The following is a 14,081-nucleotide window of genomic DNA, read 5'->3' as shown; positions in this document are numbered from 1 at the left end:
GGCGCTCAAACACTCGGAGTCGCTAATCGGGAGTTTAATTAGCTGCTGGCAATATGGTGGACACCATCAAAGTTTGTTTGTAACTTTACCAAGTGGTTTATTAGGGTTATAGTTTGTCTGCGTTCTGCACTCGTGTAATGGACTCCCAGCAAGGTGAAACTGTAGTTGTCCGAAATGTTTATGCTGAGCACAACCCAAGTCACAGTTTTGTACGTATTCTCTTCAAATTTAGTGCGTTTATAATAATACTTGGGATTTCAATTTATTTTTGCACGTTTGTAAAAAAAAACATATTTTTTTTCTTACTGGTGTACACCCACCATTGTTTTTCTTTTTTTTTTTTGTGCATAATATCTGGAGTTTTAAAAAATACAAACATGTAAGTTGTTTTGTTGGGCTAACAAAAAAAAATGTTTTAATTACAAAACCCCAAAGTAATGAAGTTGGCACGTTGTGTAAGTCGTAAATAAGAACAGAATACAATGATTTGCAAATCCTTTTCAACTTATATTCAATTGAATAGAATGCAAAGACAAGATATTTAATGTTCCAACTGAGAAACATAATTTTTTTTGGGCAAATAATCATTAACTTAGACTTTAATGGCAGCAACACATTGCAAAAAAGTTGCCACAGGGGCATTTTTACCACTGTGTTACATGGCCTTTCCTTTTAACAACACTCAGTAAAGGTTTGGGAACTGAGGAGACCAATTTTGGAAGCTTTTCAGGTGGAATTATTTCCCATTCTTGCTTGATGTACAGCTTAAGTTGTTCAACAGTCTTCTCAGTTGTGGTATTTTAGGCTTCATATTGGGAGACAGGTCTGGACTACAAGCAGGCCAGTCTAGTACCCGCACTCTTTTACTACAAAGCCATGCTGTTGTAACACGTGGCTTGGCATTGTCTTGCTGAAATAAGCAGGGGCGTCCATGATAACGTTGCTTGGATGGCAACATATGTTGCTCCAAAACCTGTATGTACCTTTCAGCATCAATGGTGTCTTCACAGATGTGTAAGTTACCCATGTCTTGGGCACTAATACACCCCCATACCATCACAGATGCTGGCTTTTCAACTTTGCGCCTAGAACAGTCCGGATGGTTCTTTTCCTCCTTGGTCCGGAGGACACGACGTCCACAGTTTCCAAAAACAATTTGAAATGTGGACTCGTCAGACCACAGAACACTTTTACACTTTGCATCAGTCCATCTTAGATGAACTCGGGCCCAGCAAAACCGGCGGCGTTTCTGGGTGTTGTTGATAAATGGCTTTCGCTTTGCATAGTGGAGTTTTAACTTGCACTTACAGATGTAGCGACCAACTGTAGTTACTGTCAGTGGGTTTCTGAAGTGTTCCTGAGCCCATGTGGTGATATCCTTTACACGCTGATGTCAATTTTTGATGCAGTACCGTCAGAGATCGAAGGTCACGGGCATTCAATGTTACGTGCAGTGATTTTTCCAGATTCTCCGAACCTTTTGATGATATTACAGACCGTAGATGGTGAAATCCCTAAATTATTTGCAATGGCTCATTGAGAAATGTTGTTCTTAAACTGTTGGACAATTTTCTCACGCATTTGTTGACAAAGTGGTGACCCTCGCCCCATCCTTGTTTGTGAATGACTGACCATTTCATGGAAGCTTCTTTTATACCCAATCATGGCACCCACCTGTTCTCAATTTGCCTGTTCACCTGTGGGATGTTCCAAATAAGTGTTTGATGAGCTTTCCTCTACTTTCTCGGTCTTTTTTGCCACTTGTGCCAGCTTTCTTAAAACATGTTACAGGCATCAATTTCCAAATGAGCTAATATTTGCAGAAAATAACAAAGTTTACCAGTCGGAACGTTAAATATCTTGTCTTTGCAGTCTATTCAATTGAATATAAGTTTAAAAGGATTTGCAAATCATTGTATATTGTGTTTATTTACCATTTACACAACGTGCCAACTTCACTGGTTTTGGGGTTTGTACATTTTTCATACGGAACACAAGTTATAGGGGTTTTTTTTGGATCTCATTACAATTCTGTGTGCTTGTAACATTACTGAAGATCTTAACATGGGCTAAAAGCTTTGACAAAGTTACACAATTTTCTGCTGTTATTTAAGTCTACTTTTTTTAATAGAATAAGATTGTTTAGCGAACAGGTTTGGTCCGAAGAATTGATTAAATATTTTGAACAGAACACAAATTACAGTTTTACACGGATCCTGTTAATACTTGGCTCGTTTTGTAACAATACCATGAATCGATTAACGTGGACCCCGACTTAAACAAGTTGAAAAACTTATTCGGGTGTTACCATTTAGTGGTCAATTGTACGGAATATGTACTGTACTGTGCAATCTACTGATAAAAGTTTCAATCAATCAATACCCGCAAGGTCTTAACAGGAGCTAACAGTGCTAGTTTGTTCTTTAACTTTGAAGAAGTTATGCCATTTTTTCCCGTTATTTAAAGGCCTACTGAAAGCCACTACTACCGACCACGCAGTCTGATAGTTTATATATCAATGATGAAATCTTAACATTGCAACACATGCCAATACGGCCGGGTTAACTTATAAAGTGACATTTTAAATTTCCCGCTAAACTTCCGGTTGAAAACGTCTATGTATGATGACGTATGCGCGTGACGTCAATCGTTGAAACGGAAGTATTGGTACACCTTTGAATCCAATACAAAAAAGCTCTGTTTTCATCTCAAAATGCCACAGTATTCTGGACATCTGTGTTGGTGAATCTTTTGCAATTTGTTTAATGAACAATGAAGACTGCAAAGAAGAAAGCTGTAGGTGGGGTCGGTGTATTAGCGGCTGGCTGCAGCAACACAACCAGGAGGACTTTGACTTAAATAAGAACATTTCATTTCAGTAGGCCTTTAAGCATAGCTTATTATTAGAACGTGATCGTTTGATGAACAACTCTCATGGTACATATCCATCTTCATAAACAAACAACAGATACCGGCTGGGACACATCCCTGGCTTTTACAACCCTGCAGTTCTGGTTTATTTTCTGATCCCACGGCTCAAAATACATTTTTTTGCTTTGCTTGTGTAGTGCGTATTCCAACTAAAACGTGGAGTTAAACACCTTTTTGGCTTTCTTTCCGTGGGTCATGTAAGGTGATCGGAGTGGTTTAACAGCACCTGTGGGAGGGAAGGCACTGTGGGCTAGCATCTTTCCCGTTATTTCTGCCTTTTTTTCCCCCCACCCCGGCCACATGTTTTTGACACATGAGCCTCGGCAGCCTCGGCAGCCTCTCCATCCTCGGAGACGGCAACACAAGTGGCTATTTCCAGGTTGCTGACTCGGAAAATGTCCCAGGGAATGGCGATCCTTATTGTTGTCTTTAGCTGATATGATCAGTGGCTTTTCTGGCCGGTTGTCTTAGTCGGGGGGGAAGTTACGGTGTCTACGCCAGGGTGGAAATGGATATGATGTTTTCTTTGTATCTACCTCCAACCTGGAAAGCAAACAGTGCGAGAGCCAGGCTCCATGTGCTTTTATAACGTTAGCAGGGAACCAACATTTGCTCAGTCACGTAGCGACTGTTTTTCTGCCATTTTTGTTGCAATCATGACGTGATAGCAAGGATTTTCAGTAGGGATGTCCGATAATGGCTTTTTGCCGATATTCCGATATTGTCCAACTCTTAATTACCGATACCGATATCAACCGATACCGCTATATATACAGTCGTGGAATTAACACATTATTATGCCTAATTTGGACAACCAGGTATGGTGAAGATAAGGTCCTTTTTTAAAAAAAAATTAATAAAATAAAATAAGATAAATAAATTTTAAAAAAATTCTCAAATAAAAAAGAAAGTAAAACAATATAAAAACAGTTACATATATATATATATATATATATATATATATATATATATATATATATATATATATATATATATATATATATATATATATATATATATATATATATATATATATATATACAGTATATATATATATATATATATATATATATATATATATACATACAGTATATACATACATATATACATGTATATATGTATGTATATATGTATATATATATGTGTATATATATATATTTATGTGTATATATATTATATATAGGGATGTCCGATAATTGCTTTTTGCCGATATCCGATATTCCGATATTGTCCAACTCTTTAATTACAATACCGATATCAACCGATACCGATATCAACCGATATATGCAGTCGTGGAATTAACACATTATTATGCCTAATTTGGACAACCATGTATGGTGAAGATAAGGTACTTTTAAAAAAAAAATAAAAAAAATAAGATAACTAAATTAAAAACATTTTCTTGAATAAAAAAGAAAGTAAAACAATATAAAAACAGTTACATAGAAACTAGTAATTAATGAAAATGTGTCAAATTAACTGTTAAAGGTTAGTACTATTAGTGGACCAGCAGCACGCACAATCATGTGTGCTTACGGACCGTATCCCTTGCAGACTATTGATATATAATGTAGGAACCAGAATATTGATAACAGAAAGAAATGGGGGGAGGGAGGTTTTTTGGGTTGGTGCACTAATTGTAAGTGTATCTTGTGTTTTTTATGTTGATTTAATAAAAAATTTAAAAAAATAAAAACGATACCGATAATAAAAAAACGATACAGATAATTTCCGATATTACATTTTAAAGCATTTATCGGCCGATAATATCGTCAGGCCGATATTATCGGCCGATATTTCTAATTTCCAGGCTTCAACATTTAATTATTTAAACATTGTTAACGTGTAACACTAAGATATTTAAATAACACAGTTTAACATTGTTGATAGCGAGCTGGCAACTAGCTCGCTAATACAGTCGCGGTCAAAAGTTTACATACCCTTGTAAAGAACATAATGTCATGGCTGTCTTGAGTTTCCAATCATTTCTACAGCTCTTATTTTTTTGTGATAGAGTGATTGGAGCACACACTTGTTTTGTCACCCCAAACCCACTTGACTGTGGACACTGACACCTGTGTTCCAGCAGCTTCCAATTCATTGCAGACCTGCTTTTTGGTGGTTCTCAGTTGACTCTTGATCATCCTGACCAATTTTCTCTCAGCAGCAGGTGATAGCTTACGTTTTCTTCCTGATCGTGGCAGTGACAAAACTGTGCCGTGCACTTTGTACTTACAAGTTTAGTTCTTTTATGAATTTATTATGGGTCTACTGAAAATATGACCAAATCTGCTGGGTCAAAAGTATATGCACGGCAATGTTTATATTTGGTTAAATGACCCTTGGCAAGTTTCACTGCAATAAGGCGCTTTTGGTAGCCATCCACAAGCTTCTGGTTGAATTTTTGACCACTCCTCTTGACAAAAATGGTGCAGTTCAGCTAAATTTGTTGGTTTTCTGACATGGACTTGTTTCTTCAGCATTGTCCACACGTTTAAGTCAGGACTTTGAGAAGGCCATTCTAAAACCTTCATTCCAGCCTGATTTAGCCATTGCTTTACCACTTTTGACGTGTGTTTGGGGTCATTGTCCTGTTGGAACACCCAACTGCGCCCAAGACCCAACCTCCGGGCTGATGATTTTAGGTTGTCCTGAAGAATTTGGAGGTAATCCTCCTTTTTCATTGTCCCATTTACTCTCTGTAAAGCACCAGTTCCATTGGCAGCAAAACAGGCCCAGGGCATAATACTACCACCACCATGCTTGACGGTAGGAATGGTGTTCCTGGGATTAAAGGCCTCACCTTTCCTCCTCCAAACATAGTGCTGGGTATCGTGCCCAAACAGCTCCATTTTTGTTTCATCTGACATCACATGGACAAAGATAAGACCTTCTGGTGGTGGTTGCAATTATTTAAATAGTCTAACAAGTTTGATGCTGCGACAGTGTCACCATCTGCTGGACAATGTGAGTTATTCAGGTCAGCGACCTTTAATTATGCTTCTGTATGTGTTACATGTACTTATGTGACCCAATGCAAACAACCTGCCCTAGTCATGGTGCAAAAACAAATATAAATACAAACAACACAAAATGTCAAAAGACATAGTCACGCATAACACAACCTGCTCAATGACCTTTGTGGACATTATGAAAATACATCAATGCACCGTAAAAATATTTGTTTAAATCCATTACAAAACATGATGGGGAAAAATGCAAAACACTCTACACACGTATCCATGTTTGGCACATTTTAGCTGCTTGATATTTCTGATTGATTACAAAACTTTAAGGAGGTTGTCACGGAAGTGAAAAGGTAGAAGTCGAACTTTCACATACTATTAATATCCGAATATAAATGATTAACTATATATCCATTATGCATATATATATATATATATATATATATATATATATATATATATATATATATATATATACATACATACATATAGTTATAGAGTTTGGACACCCCTGGGGTAAATGATAAGAAAGTTAGGACATTTTTAACAAAAATATTACACCTAAAATTTGGAGCCCCATTGACTTTGTTTTGAAGAAATTGACCATGATTTAGTGCATTTTCGCCGGGTAAAAAGAAATTCTGAACTTTCTTAATATTTATCACAGGAAAACGATACATCTATCACTGAAATCGACTTGACAAGACCTATCTGATAACATTGGTTTAATTGAAATGAATACATTTTGTATATTTTACACACATACCTACATATGGCCTCATTCCAGGGTGGATCTTGCGTGAGAGGAAAGAACAGGTTAGTCCTTTTGCAATGCAGTCTGCCGAAAATGATAGAAAGCGCCACTCTACAAAACAACTGACTCTGTGTATAAAGTTGGAACTGCCACAAAACACATTGTAAGATATTCGTAAGATATCCGTCTGGGGGCTAAAGTGAATAGCGCACCACCCAATTCCCTATGTCGACAAATAGAGCCGTATAAATCCCTTCCTTACTGGACTTTGGGAGTTTGGTGGATTTTATGTTTTTTAAATTAGTAAAAAAAAATAGTCCTTCACCAAACCCCGAAAAATGTGGCACAGTATTGTTTTTTTTAACATGTCTTACAGAGTAATTAAAGGCCTACTGAAAGCCACTACTACTGACCACGCAGTCTGATAGTTTATATATCAATGATGAAATCTTAACATTGCAACACATGCCAATACGGCCGGGTTAACTTATAAAGTGACATTTTAAATTTCCCGCCACACTTCCGGTTGAAAACGTCTAGATATGATGACGTATGCGCGTGACGTCAACGGTTGATATGGAAGTATTCGGACCTATTGAATCCAATACAAAAAAGCTCTGTTTTCATCGCAAAATTCCACAGTATTCTGGACATCTGTGTTGGTGAATCTTTTGCAATTTGTTTAATGAACAATGGAGACTGCAGAGAAGAAAGCTGTAGGTGCGATCGGTGTATTAGCGGCGGACTACAGCAACACAACCAGGAAGACTTTGAGGATAGCAGACGCGCTAGCCGAACAACCTCACCTTGACTTCCTCCGTGTCTGGGCCGCCAACCGCATCGGTGATCGGGTGAAGTCCTTCGTCGTACCGTCGATCGCTGGAACGCAGGTGAGCACGGGTGTTGATGAGCAGATGAGGGCTGGCTGACGTAGGTGCAGAGCTAATGTTTTTAGCATAGCTCTGTCGAGGTTCCGTAGCTAAGTTCGCTTCAATTGCGTCGTTAGCAACAGCATTGCTAAGCTTCGCCAACCTGGAAAGCATTAACCGTGTATTTACATGTCCAGAGTTTGGTAGTATTGTTGATCTTCTGTCTATCCTTCCAGTCAGGGGCTTATTTGTTTTGTTTCTATATGCAGTAAAATCCGATGCTATCACGTTAGCTCAGTAGCTAAAGAGCTTCACAGATGTATTGTCGTGGAGATAAAAGTCACTGTGAATGTCCATTTTGCGTTCTCGACTCTCATTTTCAAGAGGATATAGTATCCGAGGTGGTTTAAAATACAAATTTGTGATCCACAATAGAAAAAGGAGAGTGTGGAATCCAATGAGCCGGCTTGTACCTAAGTTACGGTCAGAGCGACAAAAGATATGTCTTGCACTGCACGCTAGTCCTTCACTTTCACGTTCCTCATCCACGAATCTTTCATCCTGGCCAAATCAATGGGGTAATCGTCGCTTTCTCGGTCCGAATCTCTGTCGCTGCTGGTGTAAACAATAGGAAAACGTGAGCAGTCCTTCCTCCGGTGTCGTCACGCTACTTCCGGTAGGGGCAAGTTTTTTTTTTATCAGAGACCAAAAGTTGCGAACTTTATCGTCGTTGTTCTATACTAAATCCTTTCAGCAAAAATATGGCAATATCGCGAAATGATCAAGTATGACACATAGAATGGATCTGCTATACCCGTTTAAATAAAAAAAATTCATTTCAGTAGGCCTTTAAGAACTATTGGTTTTTCAATTGTGTTCAAAAGTGCTGGTTAGCTATATTTTGCGTCATCCTGCGAACTAACAAACGATACAAACTCGACCTCCTTGGTGTGGAGTTCGGGAACAACAATCCTGTTCTTGTCTTGTAAAAATTCCTAAACTATTAAGAATAATATTTTGTCTGGCCTCGTCCTTGTAAAAAAAAAAAAACGCACTAAAGCTACGGTGCGATGACTTGGCTGGGAAACGTCCACGTCTCATTGTGGCGGGATCACAACGGGAGTTCTCGTCGAGCATTCCCATGAAGCTCCCGGTGAGAAAACCGAGGCTAAACGGACTCAATCGCTCGCGCTTGTGTCAAAATACCAGAATGCTCAGCAGGATTTCTATGGGATCAGATTTCAGTTCCGTGAGTGTGCTTCACCTTCCGTGGTGAGAAAGAAAGAGAGGTGTCCTTATGAAGCCTTTGACGTCTTACTGTCCACTCCGTGTTTTTTGTGTCTGTTGCTATGAGATAAAGGGTTCCTGTTAAAGTATAATCTGTGATTTACGGCGTCGGACCTTCAAAGAAATCCGCACAAAGAGTAAGAGCACCTCGGAGTGATTGAGTCAGTCGAAGCTGAGGGGAAAAAAATCAATCTTTGCAGAGGGCCTCTAAAAGTCGTGTTTGCAATCAGTGAACCAGGACTATTTATTTGATTGTTGGTTTCTCACCTCACGCACATGTGTTTCTTCTTTTCGTGCTTGGATCTTATTCACTTGGCTGAAAATACCAAATTTGCTCAAACAGCGGTCTGTACTCTGATAAAAACGTTGTAGCAAACAATCGGCGCTACTTAAAGCAGCAGCACCCACGCAGCCTCAGTTTATTAAGACAATCTCGTGTCATTCGCTCTTAGCTTGCTATAATGCGTTTCATTTTGTGGTCCAAATTGGTTCAGCTCATTCTGCAGATGTTTCTCCACATCATTACTTTTTATATGGATTCAAACCCATTAGTTTAACCTGTTTTTATTCATTATTTCAGCTATCAGTTTTTGTAGATGGAGATGTCGTTGTTTTTTTATTTTTAATACATACTTTTAACTCATTATTTGAATAAATCAATATTATAGTTGTATTTATTTTTTATTATAAATGAATTATATTAATTTAAATATGTTCATATTTTTTTATTAAAATGTATTTTTTAAATTATAGTGTATTTGTTATTTTAGAAATAAAAATATATTATGTTAAAATATGTTTGTATTTTTTTTATTTGATTAATTATTATATTTCTATTTCAATTGTTTTCTAAATAAATCGATAGTATAGTTTTATAATAATTTTAGATTTGTAAATGAATTTTACTAATTTAAATTATGTTAATATGTTTTTAGCATTCAAATGTCATTTTTATATTAATTTTATATGTATTATTTGAAGACACCAATACTATAGTTTTATTCTTTTAGAATTATAAATGAAATATGTTTATATTTTTTATTAAAATGTATTTTATTAAATTATTTTAACAAAATCATTAGTGTTTGTATTTTTATTTTAGAAATATAAATTAATTATAATAATTTAAAATATATTTGTATTTTGTGATTTCATCATAACTCTTATATTGATGTTTCAATTGTTATTTAAATAAATCGATACTATAGTTGTATAATAATTTTAGATTTATAAATGAGTTTTAATCATTTAAATTATGTTAATATTTTTATTTTAAATGTCATTTTTATTTTTATTTTATATTTATTATTTGAAGACATCGGTAGTAAAGTTGTTTTATTTTTGAATTATTACAATATTAATTATTTGTTTATATTTTTAATTACCAATCAACCAACAGTTATTTACATAGTCCTTAATCACAAGTGTCTCAAAGGGCTGCACAAGCCACAGTGACACCCTCGGCTCAGATCCGAGGCTAAATATAGACATTTGAGAAATGTATGTATGGAATTGTCGGCATTTGAGAAATGCCAATGTATATTAGTGTAAACATTTGTTATTCCTCTTTTGTGCAGTTAAGTAAATAAAGATCCCTGTTTCCTTTAAAAAGAGGTGCAAATTATACTGTTAAGTACTGTAAATATAGTCATTTTTTAAAAATAAATATATACATTTGAGAAATGTGTTTTGAATGTATTATTTTGATTAATTAATATGATAGTTGTATTAATATTTTGAGACCCAATCCCGAGAAAAGCTATATAAATTGAATGTATTATTACAGTATGTTTACGGCTATAAAATGTGTTTTAAGTTGTAAGAAAAGCTACATAAATAAGTAAGGTCCTTCTCCCTAAAATACCCTAGCCCTAATAGACTCTCTGGACACTATATCAGCAAATAGAGGAGACAAATACACCAATGCCCAAGAGTTAATATTTACTGTACAAGCTGCTCCAGGTGGTGTTCTCCCAGCATGCAATGCTTGCCTCAGGAGTCCAAACAAGTGTTCTGGTCGTGTATTCGCTCAGGTCCGGGTCATAACAGAGTGGGTTGAGCGAGTGGAGCGAGACCCTCTCCTCAACAAGGTCTCGACCTTCTTGTTTATGTCTGCGCCCGGCCAAACAATCCAGTCCAGGAGGTTAGACGAGGCCAAGTTTGATGTAATTAAACTAAACGGCTCTCAAACATGCTCTTTGATGAACATATATCTTTTTTGCCGCACTCTGCTTAGTATGCACCGCATATACAGTCCCCACCGACAGAGTTATGTTCCTTTTTTATGGTAGACTAACTGCAAAAAAAAAAAAAAAAAAAAGAAAGTAAGTCTACATCCTGATTTTTTTTTCCCCCCAGATTTACAATGCTCGCCTCTATTTGTACCAGGGTGGAAAGTTTATATTGCAAACTTATTAGCTCAAATTGCCTCAGAAATTAGGCTCTAAATGAAATCCACACCGCGCATGTTAACTAACCACCTACAGGCTTGGCACTGTTCCACTTAGGTCCTGTAGAGGGCGGTAATGCACGTTTCCACGTTGTCTAACGCAGTGGTTCTCAAATGGGGGTACGCGTACCCCTGGGGGTACTTGAAGGTATGCCAAGGGGTACGTGAGATTTTTTTTAAATATTGTAAAAATAGCAACAATTCAAAAATCCTTTATAAATATAAGTAAAAACCTATCTTTTTTCCAAATAGTTCAAGAAAGACCACTACAAATGAGCAATATTTTGCACTGTTACACAATTTAATAAATCACAAACTGATGACATAGTGCTGTATTTTACTTCTTTGTGTCTTTTTTTCAACCAAAAATGCTTTGCTCTGATTAGGGGGTACTTGAAGGTATGCCAAGGGGTACGTGAGATTTTTTTTAAATATTCTAAAAATAGCAACAATTCAAAAATCCTTTATAAATATAAGTAAAAACCTATCTTTTTTTCCAAATAGTTCAAGAAAGACCACTACAAATGAGCAATATTTCGCACTGTTATACAATTTAATAAATCACAAACTGATGACATAGGGCTGTATTTTACTTCTTTATGTCTTTTTTTCAACCAAAAATGCTTTGCTCTGATTAGGGGGTACTTGAAGGTATGCCAAGGGGTACGTGAGATTTTTTTTTTAAATATTCTAAAAATAGCAACAATTCAAAAATCCTTTATAAATATAAGTAAAAACCTATCTTTTTTTCCAAATAGTTCAAGAAAGACCACTACAAATGAGCAATATTCCGCACTGTTATACAATTTAATAAATCACAAACTGATGACATAGTGCTGTATTTTACTTCTTTGTGTCTTTTTTTCAACCAAAAATGCTTTGCTCTGATTAGGGGGTACTTGAAGGTATGCCAAGGGGTACGTGAGATTTTTTTTTAAATATTCTAAAAATAGCAACAATTCAAAAATCCTTTATAAATATAAGTAAAAACCTATCTTTTTTTCCAAATAGTTCAAGAAAGACCACTACAAATGAGCAATATTCCGCACTGTTATACAATTTAATAAATCACAAACTGATGACATAGTGCTGTATTTTACTTCTTTATGTCTTTTTTTTAACCAAAAATGCTTTGCTCTGATTAGGGGGTACTTGAATTAAAAACATTTTCACAGGGGGTACATCACTGAAAAAAGGTTGAGAACCACTGGTCTAACGTTTGCATGGAATTGTTGACAAATCCTGAGAAGTCCACAGTGTGGCAAGCTTTATATAAGCAAGCCTTATATAAGTGCGCTAGCTCGTTGCTCATTTACATTGGATATGACATATACATGCTACCGATTAGCATCAGCGATTTTACATGGCGATTTCAACACTTCCAAATTAGGAAATGAAAACTACATCTAAGATGCACGTTATGATAAACAACTGGTGTGAAATAAGTACCGTATTTTTCGGAGTATAAGTCGCTCCGGAGTATAAGTCGCACCGGCCGAAAATGCATAATAAAGAAGGAAAAAAACATATATAAGTCGCACTGGAGTATAAATCGCATTTTTGCGGGAAATTTATTTGATAAAACCCAACACCAAAAATAGACATTTGAAAGGCAATTTAAAATAAATAAAGAATAGTGAACAACAGGCTGAATAAGTGTACGTTATATGAGGCATAAATAACCAACTGAGAACGTGCCTGGTATGTTAACGTAACATATTATGGTAAGAGTCATTCAAATAACTATAACATATAGAACATGCTATACGTTTACCAAACAATCTGTCACTCCTAATCGCTAAATCCCATGAAATCTTATACGTCTAGTCTCTTACGTGAATGAGCTAAATAATATTGTTTGATATTTTACGGTAATGTGTTAATTTCACACACAAGTCGCTCCTGAGTATAAGTCGCACCCCCGGCCAAACTATGAAAAAAACTGCGACTTATTGTCCGAAAAATACGGTACCATATTTTCCGGACTATAAAGCGCACTTAAAATCCTTCATTTTTCCTCAAAACTCGACAGTGCACCTTATAACCAGGTGCGCCTAATGTACAGAATAATTCTGCTTTTGCTTACCGACCTCAAAGCCATTTTATTTGGTACATAGTGTAATAATAAGTGTGACCAGTAGATGGCAGTCAAACATAAGAGATACGTGTAGACTGCACTATGATTACAATATGACTCAAGTAAACAACACCAACATTTTATATGTTCCATTGAAAATATAGAACATTACGCACGGCGCTCAAAAATCTATCAAAATGTTTTAGTACGACTTTGGTAAGCTATGAAGCTGCACCGCTTGATTGATTGTACTGTGCTTCAACATAAGAGTATTATTATGGTGTGTGTGTATAAGGTAAGACATATTATCTGGCGTTTTGTTTCGCAATATTATGCAAAAGCAAGTTTTCTTACTTTCTGGTACCTGCTGATCTGCATTTGGGATCTGTATAAATTCTGAAAAATTGTGCGCGTCCGCCTTCGTAGTCCGTACCAACACCGTAGTCGATAAGCTTCTTATTTTTCTCTATCTTCTTGTTATGGGACTTGTTATACTCCGGTGCGCCCTATGGTCCAGAAAATACGGTAAGCAGAGACTACTTCCGAACTACAGCAACACACCTCTGACTCATAAGTGTAAGAAAACAAGATACACTGTAAGACAACTGGACAGTACATTATCATAATCAGCTCGTTGTCAAAACATGTTGATTTTGAAAAGAAACATTTAAAAATATATTTTTTGCGATTGCAAAAAAATCCACATTTATTACCATATGAACACTGGAAATTGGAATTGTTGACCATC

At 36.2% G+C, this 14,081-nt stretch overlaps 2 protein-coding genes across 3 annotated transcripts in view; both read left to right on the top strand.

The window, feature by feature from the left end:
• The window catches only part of LOC133651091 (neural cell adhesion molecule 1-like), an 881,445-nt gene that overhangs the window by 179,409 nt on the left and 687,955 nt on the right, over positions 1 to 14,081 (top strand). The gene's annotated exons all lie outside the window — the stretch shown is intronic.
• Positions 1 to 14,081, top strand: part of LOC133649970 (neural cell adhesion molecule 1-like) — a 616,992-nt gene that overhangs the window by 523,423 nt on the left and 79,488 nt on the right. The gene's annotated exons all lie outside the window — the stretch shown is intronic.

This window comes from Entelurus aequoreus, linkage group LG05 (assembly GCF_033978785.1).
Source record: "Entelurus aequoreus isolate RoL-2023_Sb linkage group LG05, RoL_Eaeq_v1.1, whole genome shotgun sequence".
NCBI lineage: Eukaryota > Metazoa > Chordata > Actinopteri > Syngnathiformes > Syngnathidae > Entelurus > Entelurus aequoreus.
This window is presented reverse-complemented; position numbering and strand designations above follow the sequence as displayed.